Source organism: Pleurodeles waltl, chromosome 1_1 (assembly GCF_031143425.1).
Source record: "Pleurodeles waltl isolate 20211129_DDA chromosome 1_1, aPleWal1.hap1.20221129, whole genome shotgun sequence".
In the NCBI taxonomy this organism is placed as follows: Eukaryota; Metazoa; Chordata; class Amphibia; order Caudata; family Salamandridae; genus Pleurodeles; species Pleurodeles waltl.
In genome coordinates, this window is record NC_090436.1 from 368,596,568 (window position 1) to 368,613,624 (window position 17,057).

The 17,057-nt window shown below is 46.0% G+C and overlaps 1 long non-coding RNA gene across 1 annotated transcript in view; it reads right to left on the reverse strand.

Annotated features, from left to right (window-relative positions):
- LOC138262458 (uncharacterized) overlaps positions 1-15,728 on the reverse strand; it is a 53,747-nt gene extending 38,019 nt beyond the window's left edge. The window contains exon 1 of the long non-coding RNA XR_011199275.1: positions 15,630-15,728. This is a non-coding gene — a long non-coding RNA (uncharacterized lncRNA). The remainder of the gene's footprint in view (positions 1-15,629) is intronic.
- Positions 15,729-17,057: the final 1,329 nt, after the last annotated feature.

Sequence of the window (17,057 nt, forward strand, 5' to 3'; positions counted from 1 at the left end):
TCAGCCAGAGCCTCCATGCCCTGTCCTGACCTGCTCTCCGGCTTGTGTCCCTTCGCCACCTTTGACGTCGCTGCTGGTGACTTGCCACTGTCCCCTTTTGGCTTGGAGGAGCCCTTGCTTGCTGGTATGTTGTAAGTCAGTAGCGATTAGATTAAGCATTAGCAGAAGACATCCTGTATTTAGCAACTATTGTGAACATTTCGCGGAATCCATTTTGTATTCATGGCAGCCATTTTCTCTGCCATGTGCTCACCATGTGCTCTGTCCTACCTTTCTGTTAACTACTCTTGAAAATCTGTCTAGTGACAAGTTATATTTAGCATCTCCCACTTTTGCACATGCCCAGTAAGATCTGCAGCTGTTAGTAATCAGTAACAGACAGTAATGTGTCAACTAGTCCTTGAGAACTGTTAGCCCCTCCTACCTGTCGACTGTGCATTTCCATATGACCTTATATGTATGTAAGTCTTTCTTCTATAATTGTACCACCTTCTTTTAGCCCCTGCGTGGGTATAAAAGGACCATGCTCTCTTAGTTCAGTGTGCTACTTCAAACATTACCGAAGGGTGCTGTTTGAACTGTAGTACCACCTCATGAGGTTTAATAAACTTTGTCTTTTATTTCAGTTTCTGTGCCAACTTCTTCCTATATGGTCTGAGGACTTAGTGCAGAGAAGGGCGAACCCCTTGCACTAGTAGGCCTTGCTGAGGCTTACTTCGACAGGTAGGTGCGGCTTCTCCCTCTGGCATGTGGGCACCTTCTTCACCTTGGCAGGTGGTGGAATGGCCTGCTCCTTGGCCTCACTAGATGGCACACGGGCAGCCCTTATGGGTGCCGCCCGCTATGTGACCGGACTTGCTGAGACCACGGTGCTGGAGGATTTGGTGGCTGAGGTGCTGGGCTGGGACCTAGACTATCTGGCCCTAGGGGAAGGACAGGGGATGGGGGAGGTGTAGGGAAGAGGTCCAAGTTTGCGAGGAAGAGTTTCTTAGACACACTGGGACGGGAAGATGGAAGGGGTTTGGGAGTGGAGGAAGAGGTAGTGGTTGTAGGAGGTGTATGTCTGCTGAATTTGGGTGAAAGTGCATGGGCCAGAGGCTGTTGTGAGGTGGATGGTTGTTGGGTGGGTGTGTGCCCGTGCTTGTGAACTTTGGGAGGAGGGCTCACAGACACACTGGGAGAGGATACAGGGGATGTGTGAATGGTAGTGGGGGTGGTGAGTGCACATGAGCGGTGTGTGGTGATGGGCGTGCTGGTGATGGAGGTAGTGGATGAAGATGTAGTGCATGCAGGTGTGAGTGGAGACGAGATAGGGAGGGAGGAGGAGGACATGGAGGAGTGGGACACAGTGGAGACAGTGGATGTTGGTGTGTCTGCATGGGGATGGTGCTTGTGTGAGTGCCTGTGGGATGTGTGGTGCTTATGTTTGCCATGTTCACTCTTGTGTGTTGATGTGTGTGCATGCTGGTCTGATGGTGTGCTTGGGATAGGCTGAAGTACAGGGGATTGGGTCTGGTTAGAGGAAGTTGGAGGGGGGAGGCTGGACACAGGGACAATGGCTGCCATCATTGCTGAGGCCAGAGCCTGAAATGCTCTCTGTTGGGCCGCCACGCCAGAATGAATACCCTCCAGGTATACATTTGTTTGTTGCAAATGCCTCTCGACACCCTGGATGACATTCAAAATGGTTGGTTGCCCAACAGTGAGGGATCTCAGGAGGTAAATAGCCTCCTCACTGAGGGCAGCATGGCTGACTGGGGCAGGGGCTAAGGTGCCTGGGGCAAAGGAGATGCCCATGCTCCTGGGTGAGCGGGCACAGGAAACTCAATGAGGGGCTGCTGGGAGGGCGGTGCTGGTAGGGGGGTGGCGGCTGTACCTGTTGACGCGGTGGGCACAGAGGTGTCTGCAATCGCAACAGAGCTCCCATCAGAGGAGGAGTCGCTATTGATGGTATGTGCTCCTGTCCCCGTCGTGGAGCTCCCCTCGCCCTCCGTCCCACTGGTGCCTTCGGACTCCGTTACTTCACCCTCCAGGGCCATGTGGGATGCAGCTCCCTCCTGCTCTGGTGCCACTGCTCCTCCGCCAGATGATGCTAATGCACACAAGGACAGGGTAATAAAACAAAAAGGGGGGGAAAGACAAAAGAGACACATGGTCAATGCCTGCAACACCACTACCGTTGGCGGACACAACACACAGGGAGAAGCCCCATGCACTAAGCCATGCACTGACAGGCAGGGGAAAAGCACATGCCCATAGGGGACTCTGTCGAGAACCATTTTATGCACAGCTGGAAGCCCTAGGAGCCTGACTAGGTGTAGAGGGCAAATACCACCTTTGGGGTTGGACTGGGAATGATGCTGCAAATCAATGGATCTACCTTTGTGCGTCTGCCCTGGCCTAGGGGAACCCACAGCCCACCTCCCCCACTCAGACACCTCGTAAAGCGCGCAAAGTCAGCTGAATGAGAGTATACTCACCCCCTTGTGGCTGCTGTGATGCCCTCAAGCGCCCATCCAACTCAGGATATGCCACCGCCAGTATCCGGAACATCAGGGGGGTCATGGTGCGACAGGCATCCCTTCCACATTGGGAGACAATCCCCAGCTGGGCCTCCACCGTCTTCTTGGTCCAGCGGTGCAGGTCCTCCCATCTTTTCTGGCAGTGGGTGCTCCGTCTATGGTAGACCCCCAGGGTCCGCACTTCCTTGGCGATGGCACGCCAAATACCCTTCTTCTGGTGGGCGCTGACCTAGAGGAAAAGTGAAGTAAAAATGGATGTTACTCCCAAGTACATTTCTTCTCACACATTGGACACAAACCTCCCACCCTGGCCCAGAAATACATACACACACCATCCTCACATGCTGGCCTGTCCCCTCCCTGTCTCTTCCAAACACGACACTCCATACAATCATGTGCCATCACCATGCACACAGTTTACTCACCTGTCTGTCTTGAGGACCGTACAGTTGCGTGTACTGGGGGAGGACCCCATCCACTAATCTGTCCAAATCCTCTGAAGTGAAGGCAGGGGCCCTTTCCCCAGACACTGTAGCCATTGTCGCTTCCAGACACAGGTCACAAGAGCACTTGCAGTGTAGGTCCTCTCCTGTTGAAGGTCAGGTATCAAGTGAGTCAACAGATAGAAAATGGTGGTCACGTCCGCAGCGGTGTGTACCGTCACTGCCGGCGTACATCGTCATTGGCTCCTGGAACCGAGAGGGCCCAATGATAACCAATGCTGTTTTGCGCCACAGTCTTCGACTGTCTACCGCGACGGTGTAAAACGCCTGCGCAGTTACCTCATTTCCCCTTGTCCCACCTTACAGGTCAGGCAGCCGCCATTTCAGGGGGCCACATGGCAGGCCAAATAACTGCGTCACACCTATTTAGGCCAGGAATACGGACAGACAAAGGCACATAGAGAAAATGTAACGTTTGTGCTAAACATCCTTTTGAAATCTATGTGTTGTATGATCCTCTGCTCACCGTTCTCCTCCATAGGGCACATCCGCTGGGGCAGGTGATGAGATGGCGGCATCCTCCGGTGTACAGACCCCTGGTGGACTTGTCGACAATGGGTGTTTTCCTCCACCATGACCCTGAGCTCCTCCTCAGAAAACCTGGGGTGTCTTTGAGGTGCCATGATGTGGTGTAGGTGATGTGTGAGGTGCTGTCTGTTGTGATGTGTGGGGGATGCGTTGGTGTGTGTTGTTTGAGGTGCGTGGATGTTGTATGAGTGATGGTGTTGTGTGCCTGTGGATGCTGGTGTTGTGTTTGCTAATCTCTCTCTCTGGGCTTCTTCCAAAATTGATCTTTGTAAGGGTTTGTGGATAATGTGGGTGGGTGTTTTATAGTGTTGTGGGTGTGGTGTGTGTATGTGTGTCAGGTGTGTGTATTTTGAATTGTCCAATGTGGTTGTGTTTTGTAAATGTGTGTATATTTTGAGCGTGGTTGTGTGTACCACCAATGGATTACTGCGGTTGAATGACCGCTTCGTTGATTCGTGGGTCGTGATAGTGTGGGCGTATTCTTGTTGGAGTGACAGTGTAGATTTTGGTTTTGCTAGTTTATCACTGACCTTTGGTGTGGTGGACTTGTGTGGGTGTCTGTATTGTGGTGGATTCCGAGATGTGGGTCGTAATATCTGTAGCGAAATTCCACTGCTGCAACTGTATGTTGGCGGTCTTCAGCACGGCGGAAAGCGGGATTTACCGCCAGGGTTGTAATGAGGGCCTTAGTGTTGTCCATCTGCCCTGGACAGGGTCTCTTGTAAAACAGAAAACACCTCATTTGATAGAATGAATAAGCAAGTAGAATATTTATTTGAACCTTAGAAGATATACTATATTGCTGAAAGTCAAAATGGACATTATTTATTATTGGAGACAGGCTGGCAATGCCAATGAGTATAGTTAATAGGAGTGGCAGAATTGTATTCAAATTGGATGAAATTGTGCTAATTTGAATATGGAGTGACTTGTACCAAAAAGCAATTAATTTACGTTCCCACTACAGTGGGCAGATCTTGCTACCAAAAAACTGATGAATGTGACAGGCCAGTGATGGTGAATAGAAATTGTTGCCCCATATGCACACAGTGGTAGACAAAATCCTTACCTATTGCGGACTGAATATCTCATATTGGAAGAGTTCAGATATTCAGAGAAAAATGGCCATGATAAGCCTCTGAAAAACAGTACCAGTTAGTGCATAGGAAACTTTAATGTGAAATTGTCTGTATGGAAATTAAGTTTACTGAAGACTTTGCATCGGTTACGGTTATCTATGAACAGGTCCAATGTTCAATATATGTGCCCTTCTGATATGTCGTATAATAAGTTCCATTGTTGTGCATTAAATCGTATTCACAATGTTACTAAATATTATTTAAACTATTCTCCAAGCAACTTAAAGGGAACACAACAGTTACACAAAATCACAACAGGCTGAAAAAGTATAAATGTGATCCCTATTGCAATCAAAAAAAGGTCAAAACCATGTAAGGAAGAACCCAACTAGGTCTATTTGTATCAGTTGCGGTTATATATGTGCAGGTCCAATGTAAAATATATGTGCCCTTCTGCTATGGCGTATGAGCAGTTCACATTTGTTGGGTATTAAGTCGTATTCACGAAATTAGCTGAAATTATTTAAACTATTAGTGGGAGCAAAGTTACTTACGGTAAATTGAGACAGCCCGGAAAAATGCATACAATCGATCTTTATCGTAATCAACAAAAAGGTCCAAACCGTGAGAAGAAGGACTCGACTAAGGTTACCATAGCTTAGAGGTTGGGAGTTAAAAGACTATTCCATGCAAGGTGACCTGTGTAACCCTGCATTACTACAGTGCCTGCAGACTCACCTTCTGTAATGGTGCTGAGTTGTGTAGTAATAATGTAAAAGACGCTGACATGCACATGTGACTAATATAGGGATACCCGACTTACGAGGCAATAGAAAACGGACTAGTGCGCAGGAAACGGCAGTAGTAAAAAGAAACAACGTGTAACAGACAATACGGTTCTAACTTCCTCAAACTGAAATCGTGTACATATTGATTGTTGGAGTAACTTACTTATTGTTTATATATTACAGGAGGCAGGGAGAGACCATAAAGGTAAAACATTATTACAGCAAGCCTTGTTGAGTTAATAAGTACAGTCAATTGTGAATGTCAGTTGATCTCGTGTGCCAGATCGTGTAGTTCTGACTGACATGGATTGCAAAACATGTACATGTTGATTGCTCAGTTTACATTTCTTGTTGGTTGTCAAGTACGTAAGGCATCGAGAAACCATATTCATAAAAACAATATAGTAGACTGGTCTCATAGTGAGATAAAACGTGACATTAGAGCCTGACCTATTTCAATGATACATCTAATGACTTGTTAATTCTAATACATGTTTCAGGTATATTGCATATCTTGGAATACATACACATTGAGGAATGGAGTTTACATCAGGTCAAACTCTTATTGCAGTGTCACAAGGCTGAAAACAGAAGGCGATTTGGTCTAACTAAGGTTCTTCATTTTTTTCATATGTGCGCTTGTCATTGTATGTAAGAGTAGAAACATCACCATGCGTGATAAATGAATAGTAGACATCACATCTGACTACCTATATCGTCTTTTCTCTTACAATAACTCTTACAGCCTTGAAAAAGTCTAGATGATGAAACACTTGTTGGCTGTTTTCTTTGGCTATGTCACAATTTGGAAAGAATAAATCTACTACACCCTCAAGACGTGATCAAGACTCTTATTACTATACGCATGTTTTTTGGTTTAGACTGAGGTACTTACTGGTAGTTGGCCTTATTTCCACTGTGGTGGTAAGAAAGAAAGACATTTCCTCAATTAGTTGTTTGAATCTAGAGATGAGTACACAGTCACCTGCCATTGTATTGATAGTTATTTCCATTTCACATTTTTGCAGCAACTGCAGTGTATGCAGAGACATTTTTGATAATTTGCATGCTTAGTTTTGGGGGGTGTTAGTCATAATCTGAAGGGGAACAAGACATATTATATTAGAGGACAACTATGCCTCAATGCACCTGTTATACTTTTTATTGGCATGCCCTTTTATTATGACACAGAAGGCCAGTAAATCTGTGACTTCAAAGGTTGTGTCTCATGTTTTGATGCGGTTCCTCTAGCACACCACCAAGCCATGCTGGCCAGTGGGTATCTCTTCAACAGTACAGGAAGGCTACTGCACTTTCATACCTGGCGCTCAGGAGACTGGTTGCTGGTAGAAACTAATTCATCCTCAAAGACACAGACCCCGGGATCAATGTGAAATCACCCTCTGGTCTAACAGGTCTCCATCAAGAGCCTTTGAGCCGCTGGAAAAATTCCTACAATTGTTTCACAACCTAAGGTGATGAATAAATGCATCTAAAAGTCTCAGCCACTATTAATTGCTTGTACGACATCAAGTCCATTGTCTTTTTGGTGGTGCGGCACTCCAGACAGGAAGCAATTATATACAAAGAGGTATTGGTTCTGCTCAGCGCTTGGTTTGACAAGGCCCAATGTATTTTTCAGGATTCTACTGCAGCTTGCACCATCCACTGCCCCCGTCTGCACTGCCAAATGTCAGAACCAACACAACTACTAATCAGCACATTCCTGCAAATCTAACAATTTGGACAATTGCAGGCCACCCAAAGCTGTCAGAATGGCTTTGACATGCTTGTATTAATAGTTTTGAACGTATATTTAGATGGTAACCTATCTGTTGATGTGCTAACCTCATAAAAAGACAAACTGTGCCATGGTGGACTGTCATAGGTACCAATTTTGAAAATTAAGTGGAGGTGCTAATCCCCAGTTAACACCAGCTCAGATTAAGCACAGGTTCTGCTGTATCAAATTGGAACAGTCCAGCCCAAACTGCCAAGCCATTTGTCAGCAAAGGTCATATTCCTTGTACCCATTGCCTCTATCATGAGCATGGGAGAAGTAAGCATGGTGCTGTGGGGAAACTGTTCACAAATTTCATTTAAAAAAACATTGTCTTGTATACTAAAAGTCTGTTTCGACCTAAAACATTGCCTACATGTCACAGTGAACAGGATATTGGCCCCAATCCCAGTTCTTTGCCCGAATGTGTGGGGCACCATACTTCATCATTCCAATAACAGCACTTAAGTAGCATGGGCACTAGTATGTTGGGACAGACCATTCCAGATTGGGTCTGAACCTGAAAGGGGCAAATGGCCAAAGCCCGGTCCATGGCATGCAAGGGGGAAAGTAATAAAACCTGGGCGTTTCCCGCCTCAGGAGATTATCCCGGTAACTGAGTGTGTGTGTCATTTTTTTGTGAGCCCGAATACTACACCCTCTAACTGGGCTGAGGTGATGACCCAACAAACTGGCGACGAGGGTGGTGGCAACTTCCCATACCGCCGTTCTTACACTGAGGCCATGATCCAACATGCCGCTGCCTTCTGCTAACCGTGCGCTAGAACGCACTATCGCAGCAGCTCACCTGGAGCCACACTCACCTCATGGTGTGCCACGTGTCGCTTTTGCTGCAGTGAGACCCCGGCTGCTTGTGACACCTGGCGGCAGCCAGACAGTGAGATCCCAGCTGCCTGTGACCCCTGGCAGCACCTATTGGTGAGGCTGACTGCACTGCTCCATTTTCTGGGTCACACTGAAAAAACAAGGAACACAATAGAAAACATCTAACTAAAGAAAACAAAACACCAAAGAGAATAAATGAAACACCACCAACGAGGACTAAGATTTGGCTCTGGTACTGTTGGTTGCCACAACATGCTTTCCTCACCTTTATGAATTCCCCAGGATCAGGGTATTAACTGTACTGGATTGAGATACAAAATACTACACAATTGGAACCTGGTAAACCCACAAGACGACTAAATGTGTGCAAAGAGGAGAGTGCCTGCTCATACATGCACTGCCTGAGAACAGGGGAAAGGAAGAAAAATCAATAAAACAATTACTGGGAAAATGGGATCTGCACAGAGACTGATGCTTACGACGAACACCTGCCTTATTTGCCGTCAACTGAGAAGAGGCTCACAGCCACCCCTCCAGCTGTCTGCACATGCATGTCTCTCCTGACCGTGGGTGCTGCTTCTGCCACCGGATGGCGTTGATCCCGGTTCTAGAACCATTTGTAACAGACAGTCCCCTTTCGGCATAGGCTGCTTGATGGAATGAATGAGTGGAGAGACTGGAGAACTATTTTGTAGCAATGGTGCTAGACAATGAGAGCTGATGCCCCATGTTCCTACACCTTGGGGGTGCCATCATCCACAAGCATAGCAAGTCTGCAACAGAGGAAGGCCCGCTGTTCACCAACCAGACTCTGAAACGGGCCACTACTGCACACTTTGAACTGCTCACAAACACTGACTATGAGTGATTACTTCTTCGTCAGGGCAGAAAACTTCTGGAGCAATTGGTGGACACTTTCTACACAAGGCTCAAGGAGCTTGCCAGCACTTGCATGCTCCCCAAAGCAGATGACAAGATTTGTGCCCAGTTCATCCAGGGGTGCTACTCTGTAAAGTTGGGAGAAAACATTCCACATGTTCCCGGCATGCCCATGGTGGATATACACACCATGGAGCGGTTGAAAGAACTGTCAAAGGTACGGGCAGCGCAAATGAAGGCAGCGTTGAAGTGACAGGTAAAGGCAGAGCCGGTAAATGATGTAATGACCATTGGACCAGAGAAGAAAAAGGCCCGAGCAAACAAGCCACAAAAGCCAGAACATGCTACACGTGTGGTGGGGCATACCCCACCAAGCACTTGCCCTGCTCAAGGAAAGCGATGCACCAATTGCAACAAGCCCAATCACTCTGCAAAAGTATGTTGCTCCACAGAGTCACAGAAGAACACCAAGGCAAAAGCAGTCAACAATGCTCAAATCACCATAAGTCCTGATGACGAAGGAGACATGGATGATGATGATGACAGCAACACTGCTTCTTCTGGTGGGGGTCTTCACAATAGAAATCTCATACGAATCTCAGTCAACCCATGCCAGGGTATATGTCACCAAGACCGCGTCAGACCTGCAAATGAGCTGCAAGAAGGCAGAGAAGCTCAACCTGGGGTTGTTCGCCTTTAGTGCCCACCTGGGAAGCGTGGATGAGCTAGTTAGTGAGTTCTCGCAACTGTCTGTGGGTATTGCATATTCTTTAAAAAATTGAGGACAGGGAGATTAATGGTCCTGTGTACAATGTCCCGGGAATACTTTTTACAATAAATAAGGTACACTGTTCCAGCAAGAAGAAAGAAAACACAGGATAACCCTTAGGTTAGAAGCAAAAGCCCTCACACGGGCTCCCCACGGAGGGGGCTCTTTGCCAGAGATCTTTTTCCCAATGTCTCTGTGCCGTGGACCGTGCCGACCGATAGGCACAAGATGGATAGGAGAGCAAAGAAAGAGTAAAATTGGCTCAAAACCTAGCAAGTCAACATCAATTTATTAGATCAGAAAAGGGTTGAGGCCATATTCTAAATGTTTGAATTCTTTAGAGTAATTGCACCTGTCTACTGGCACGTGTATTCCTAGGGAGCCGTTTTCATAATTTGGGACGGTAAGCCAATATATTGTTGTTTTTCTACACTACCATTGAGCACATTATCACTTTTGTCTCACTGAGTGCCACCCAACAGTTGCGTGTGTATGGCATTTTGCGGCCTACATTGAATTCCGGATGTTCGTCACTGTTTATTATCTTTCCACAGGGCGACCTTTTGACTAGACCAGGATGATGCGCAGTTGGTTAAAGTAAGTGACCAGAGCCCAGTAGACTGACAATATTGAGACATATTGAGGTCTGTGTGTTTATAAAAGGAGAAGTTTTTGTTTGTTTTGGTCCTGATGGAGCGTCATTGGATCATTTTGGACCCTTGAGACCGAAACATATCAGCCCATCGTTAGAGGGTGTAAGGTAGTGTCCTTTTCCCTCCTATTTCCTTGATTGAGAGTGTATGAGCATTATCTCTTCCTGCACTCTCCTCTTGTTGTTTTTTAATATTGGCCTTAACCCTTTTCTGATCTAATAAATTGATGTTGACTTGCTAGGTTTTGAACCAATTTTACTCTTTCTTTGCTCTCCTATCCATCTTGTGCCTGTAGGTCGGCACTGTCCATGACACAGAGACATTGGGAAAAAGATCTCCGTCAAAGAGCCCCCACCATGGGGAGCCCGTCAGACATTGCAGCGCCGGTCTGACGAGGAGCATGCTCAATGATGAAGCATGGCATCCAAATAGATGTGTGAGGGCTTTTGCTTCTAACAGAAGGGTTGCCCTGTGTTTTCCTTCTTCTTGCTGGAACAGTTTACATTATTTATTGTAAAAATGTGGGTATTGGATGTCTGAAAGAGAGACTTATACACCTCCATGTCGACGCATCGATACAGCCAGTGAGCCTGAAACATCGGCGTGCCGCATTTCACTTATGCCCCAAGGTAGAGAAAGAATTACAGAAGATGGAACAGGCCGATATAATTTAGCGGGTGGATGGACCAACACCCTGGGTCTCAACCCTGGTAGTCACCCAGAAACCTAAGCTACCTGGCGAGGTCAGGATATGTGTCGATATGCGGGTGCTGAACATGGACATCTGACGTGAACGCCACGTAACACCTACAGTAGACAACATCATGGCCGGAGTGAGCAGGTCACACTGGTTTTCCAGGATGGACCTCTGGGCTGGGTATTACCAACTGCTGCTAGCCCTGGAATCAAGGACAATCACCACCTTTTCTACACACGTTGGGCTATGATGGTACAAAAGGCTCAGTTGTGGCATGGCAAGTGCGGCGGAGACATCCAGGTTCACGCTCCCACCATCAAAGAACATCTGGAGTGACTAAGAGCCATGTTCAGTGGCTTGATGCTACACTGGGAGAAGTGTGCATTCCTACAGAGGAAAGTTGCCTTTTTAGGGTACTGTTTTTCGAAAAACTGTGTCATGGCTGATCTGGAGAAAGTGAAGGACATCCATCCGGCACCTGCCCCCACCACCATCTCCGAAGTTGGAAACTTCCTGGGAAATGGTTATGTACTGCAGGAGGTTCATCCAGAATCTGAACTCTCTCACAGCTCCATTGAGGGAACTCACCAAAGCCAACGCAAGATGGGGGTGGGAATGGGAACCGGTCCAAGAAAAGGCTTTTCAGGTAACAAAAAAAGCACTGTCAGCATACATGACACTTCTATACTTCGACCTGGGAAGAGACTCAGAGCTCTCAGTGGATGGCAGCCCCACCGGTCCGGAGACAGGTCTCTCTCAAAAAGGTGCAAATGGCGAATGGGCCCCAGTAATCTATGCCAGTCAAGCCCTAATGGAGACAGAGCAGCAATACTCACACATTGAAAAAGAGGCCATCGCTGACCACTGGGGCTGTCGACATTTCCACATCTACTAGTATGGATTGCCGTTTACAGTGCACACAGACCACAAGCCACTCATACCTCTATTTAATGGGTCATTGTCTAAACCACTCCCTAGAATAAAAAAATGGATTCTTCAGTTACAAGAATATCGATTCTCAGTGGTCTATCGACCTAGTGCCCAGAACCCAGCCAATTACCTGTTGCAGCATGCCCGTCCTGCTACAAGGCACAAGGAGGCAGACGCAGAAGATGTTGAAGAATACATGAGAGTGGTGGTCGAATGGTCCCAACCACTGCCCATCTCTCTAGAAGACATTGAGATTGCTACCCAGGCAGATGAATGTCTTCAACTAACGAGGGCCGCAGTTTCCACAGGGAATTGGCACACTCTGCTGCACAACTTGTCGAGATGAACTGAAGAAGCGTGTCTAGCATTATCCTCTCTCCACCACCTCTGATAAGAGCTAGCGATATCCCCAGAAGGGTGCCTGCTCCGAGGTGCTTGGCTGGTGATCCCTGCTTTGCTGCAACGAGTCACAGACCTGGCACACACTGCCCACCAAGGGATGGTGAAGACAAAGGTAAGACCACGGTTCAAAGTGTGGTTCCCGGGGTTAGACAATCATGTCAAGAGCGTGGTCAGACACTGCACCATCTGCCAAGCGGTTGGTCCGGCCGACCCCCCCAGCTTCCATCATTACAGAAACCATCCCCTCTGTCCCATGGCGCAGAGCCAATGCGGATTTCAACAGCTTACCCAAAGGCCGTCATATGCTTGTCACCATCGATGACTTCTCAAAATATCCAGAGCTGGAGATCCTGGACTCTATCACAGCAGCTCAAACCATACCTCGCCTGAAGAAGGTTATGGCCACGCACAGAATACTTCAAGAGCTCAGAACGGACAACAGCCCACCCTTCTAATGCCAGGCGTTTACTGAATATGTGACATCCTGAGGTGTCCACCAGTGCCAGATCCCCCCACCCACCGATGGCCCCAGAAGAACGGAGAGGTGAAGCGATTCATGTAGACTCTAAATAAATTCCTGAGGATAGCGATAGCCAAATATCAAAGCATGGAATGTACTCTATGCACCGTCCTAATTGAGTATCGGCTCACCCCCCATGCCACCACTAAAGTACCACCCACCACCTTGTGCATGAATTGTATGGTAGGGGACACTATCCCACACAGTAAAAGACCCACCGCAATTTAAAACAAGGTGGTGGATACCTTCCGTCGACGATCCATCCTAAATGACAGCATGTCAAGGAAGAGACAAGCCCGAGCACAGGACTTTCATGTTGGTGACATGGTACTGGTGAAGAACCGTCATCCAGGCAAGAAGTTTAAGCTCCCTTTTGGGTTGGCACCATGGAAAGTAAGCAAGGTCAAAGGGACCATGATCACCGTGCAACGTGACAGTGAATCAATAATGAGGAATGTATCATTCTTCAAATGGCACTGAACTCTGAAGCCTGAGTCTGAAGGGCTGGAGAAAGAAGCTTCGTTCATGCCTTTGGACGCTTTGGACCAGTCATACTCTGGCTGGACCTTGCTGGAACTCCAACCCAGAGTCCAGCTGTGCTGCTGAACAGTGCCAGGTGACTGTGGTGCAGGACCTTGGGGGGATCAGCCTGAGGGTAAGTCCCTTCTCAAGTGACGAGCAGGAGGCTACTAGCAAGGCTATTCCAGCTAGACAAGGCATGGGAAAGTACAGTTTAAGTCCCCAGCCCCAGATCTCTACCAGGCTGAAGGACTTCATGTTAACTTAGTGAATGGGCTGTTTTGCTCCAGAGGTTTGTAAGTTTCAGGTTGCTGGTGGTGTTCAGTTCATGATAATGCTGGAAGGACAACATTATGTTTCCTTTTTTCTTTTGTCTTTTTTCTGCTTGTGGGTAAAGGAGGAATGTTATGTCAAGGCAGACCATTCCGGATTGGGTCATACCCTGAAGAGGGGAAATGGTGAAAGCCCTTGGTATCAGTTAGGGCTGGTATTATCTAGGACCTGCAGGGGGAGATGTAATAAAAGCCCGGGGAGTTCCCACTACAGGTGAGTATCCTGCTACCTGAGTGTGTGTCGCATTTACTTGCGAGCCTGAACACTGCACCCTCTAACTGGGCTGAGGTGAGGACTCAAAAGTTATTGTTTTTGGATCTGGACTTCTGAAAACAGCCACTACATAAGTGGAATTACATACTTATTACAAAATTATTAGAGTTGAAGCACTTTAGTACCTTCCACCTGTGCATGATTGCCCTTTCACATTGAATAGCAGAGCTTGGTAGGTCAAGATGAGGTCTGGGGGCCGAGTAAACATATTAAAAAAGAAAAAACTCAAAAAATAATAGTAGCAAGACTTTCAAAACTTAAAAACAGGGTTTTAACAGGTGGCAAGTTAATTGCCTCTGTCAAATGTATTGACTCACCCTCATGGCGCAATAAGTTTGTTGAGGACACCTCAAACTCGGAGAAATAACGGTTACACGTTAGTAATTAGGCCATTCAAGTGATTCCATTGTACTTAAAAAACTGCAAATGCAGTACTTTAAAATTATTGTCATACTAGGGCAATGCCTTTTCAGTTGTGAGCAGTTTAATGATGAATCCTAAAAGTAACATTTTAGTGCGAAGGCTAACAGTGCACAAAAATCAGAGGTGCAATTACAGTTTAAGAGAATATACCGTCCCTACACACACACACACACACACACACACATAGGCACTTTCAAAATAAAATGTTTAAGTAGATATATTCGAATTTTGGGTACAAATATTAAGTAGAGACATTTTATGCACGAATTAAATGAAGTAAAAACATATATATATCTTACACTGCCAGACAACTTTAAATGCAACTTGGTGTCCCCTACTACTTACCCCATGTTCATTCATTGAATTACACTCTTAGGTCTGGTGTTCTGTGCAAAACAGGAATGTGGTTGTGGTTCTGCCAGAATACTGCTATGCCATTAATGCAAACATGCACTTCCAAGATTAGTAGAGGAATGCTTGCATGTCAAAAGAAATATTGTTAAATTAGTCCATGCCAACAGTTAAATTTCCAAGCGGGAGAAAGGCAAGTGTCTGTGTGGCACTAAGAATTTGCCACTCTCCCACCACGGTCTCCAGAGAAGCTGCAAGGGACAGGGTGGATTGTTATGTTTAAAAATTTGGAGGATTATGGTGAATATGGATAGCATCTTTTATAAAGAAAATAATCTGTAGATCAAAGGTAGAAGAAACAGTGAGCTCTTCCAACTAACATACCAGGTAATATTACCACAGATGTAAAAAGTTGTTGACAGTTATTGTGATGGCTCAATAAGTACTAATCCATGCACCTCTAACATGAGCTGATGCCCTATGTCCCCTCAGTTGCATATACTTCGTTTTGGTAGCTGGAGACTTCTGGTACAAATGGATATATCATAGGGATTCTGGAGAGGGGGTCCCGAAGACACAATTCATCCTTCTCCAGAAGGAAGGAGTCAGGCCATGGTCCCAGGCTTTCTTGATGTGTTGGGCCTCATACTAAAATGCACTTAAGCATCGCCACCTAGGCAGAATCAGGCACACTTGTATGGTCTGTATAGCCAATTTCAGGTTTGCTTTTTAGTTTTTTATACACTTAACTTCGCATTAGCTGCAGCTTTTTGAAGGGAATTTCTGAAGCTTTCTAAACATATAGAAAAGTGTTGTAAGCAGAAGAAACCATACCTTACTCTTCCCAGAGACTTTTCCAGTCACTCTCTTGCTCTTCTTCTTTGTTTGTGTAGGCTGAGTTTCTTTTATATGGACATGGAACTTCAAGGTGGCATATAATATTATTTTTGCCTACAGCAGAAGGTATTTTATTCCTTATAATACATGGTCACACTGCCACCCACTCCACAAACCATATACATCCTTTGTGTTTTTCTCCTTTACATGAAAGAGGTAGTATGGTTTCAGACATGAGTAATAGAAACAGGATCTGGAATGAAAAATGTAACACACAAAAAAGGTACAGTTAGAAATGTGTTATAAAAAAAACCGAAAGAAATAGTTCAATGCAAATAGATTAAAAAGGCAGTGGTTCAGAATGACTAGTATCATGCAAAGAGATTAATTATTTTCTGCATGGAAAAAAAAACATATTGCTATAAACCTCACCTTTCTACTAAGCACCATTCATTTGAGAAAAGTAGATCATAAGAATGAAAAGTGTTTAACGGGCAGCTGCAATGATGTCTATCACCCTGAATACTTGCTCTGGAGCAGGCATTATGATGTTACAACTTGGCTGTATTGAGTTTTTACAGCTGAGGAGCTATAGGCCTGATATTTCATTTAACAGATGGAGTAGCTTTTATCCGGATGACATAGGATAATTAGTCCACCATCCCAATGGTACTTGGGCCATCAAATTAAGAAATTACCGCCAGCACAGCGTTCATCTCTGTACCTTTAAAGGAACTGCTGTCATGATGGTTCCTTTAAAAGTATTAAAAGTTTGGTGGGTGGAACAGTTCATCAAACTTTTTACCTCTTTTTCAGAGACCAACTGCCCAACGGGGAGTTTGTTTCTGAAAAACAAAAAAACGAAGGAACATGACACCCAATTGTCTCTCAGGACGTGAGAGTCAGTATTGCTTTTCTATGATTCTCAGCACCAGACTTTTCATGGTGGTCACAGACAGAAAAACCCCATCTCACCATCTGCTTTAAAGAAAGCAGGTGGAATGAGAGCTGTACTCCATTGGCCCCCATCTCCATCTGCCATAAGAGCAAGGTTTCTGTCAATAAACATATGGGGGCTCCGCTAATGGAAAGCTTACAGTCCTTCTGTGTCTAAATGAGGCGTGTCGACCGAGGTTTGGGAGGCAAGGGTTTCCTGTCTGCCGAACTCTAAATCAGCCCCTATGTCATTTTCTGATTGCAGGTGACTAGAGGCATCATACCTTAACTGTAATAAGGACATTTGAGACAGGTTTTCATACTTGGATTGCATAGTTCTACATATTATAAGAACATTGGAATGTTGGGAGCTCCAGTGGAGACAATGGAGAGCTCTGGGGTTTTACTGGCTGGTAAGAGCCTGGAGCGTCAACATTCTAATGGGTTTGTTCACAGCAGCAGAATGTTCTAATAGCCTTACAGCCCTTC